Raw genomic sequence first — 563 nt, 5'->3', positions numbered from 1 at the left:
CTCATTACCACATCAAGGAATTCTTAGATATCTGTTCGACTTTCAAATTCTAGAATTTCTCAGATGACTCTATCTGATTAAGACTTTTTTCCATTTTCACTTAAGGATAAGGCCAAGTCTTAGCTTAATTCCTTGGAGGTGGGCAGCATTACTTCATGGGACACATTAGTCACAAAAGTTTTGTCCAAGTACTTTCCCATTCAGAGAACTACAGCCCTCATGAGAGAAATCTCCAACTTTATGCAGCAGGAGGGTGAACACTTTTATGAGGATTGGGAGAAATAGAAGGATTTGATCCGTAGGTGTCCGCATCATGGGTTTGAGATATGACATTTAGTGCAATATTTTTCTCAAGGTCTTACACCCCAGGTTAGATCCATGGTAGATGCAACGAGTGGTGGGAGTTTTATGGGTAAGAGTGCTAGTGAGGCTTAGGACTTCTTTGAAACATTGAGTGATCAATGTCAGCAATGGGGCTTGTCATTTAATGTTGATAGGAGATCCCACGAAGCCAAAAGAGGGGGTCTCTACGAGGTTAGTGAAACACCCATGCTCATGGCCAA

The 563-nt window shown here is 41.6% G+C and overlaps 1 non-coding gene across 1 annotated transcript; it reads right to left on the bottom strand.

The window, feature by feature from the left end:
• Nucleotides 1-213: 213 nt before the first annotated feature.
• LOC137966807 (small nucleolar RNA R71) lies at nucleotides 214-320 on the bottom strand. The gene has a single exon (XR_011116297.1). It is a non-coding gene; the product is annotated as a small nucleolar RNA R71 (small nucleolar RNA).
• Nucleotides 321-563: the final 243 nt, after the last annotated feature.

The sequence above is a fragment of the Aristolochia californica genome, unplaced genomic scaffold (genome assembly GCF_029961685.1).
Source record: "Aristolochia californica isolate CCGP_79_NKW_82.1479 unplaced genomic scaffold, dmAriCali1.0.hap1 SCAF_5, whole genome shotgun sequence".
NCBI classification, from domain to species: domain Eukaryota; kingdom Viridiplantae; phylum Streptophyta; class Magnoliopsida; order Piperales; family Aristolochiaceae; genus Aristolochia; species Aristolochia californica.
This window is presented reverse-complemented; position numbering and strand designations above follow the sequence as displayed.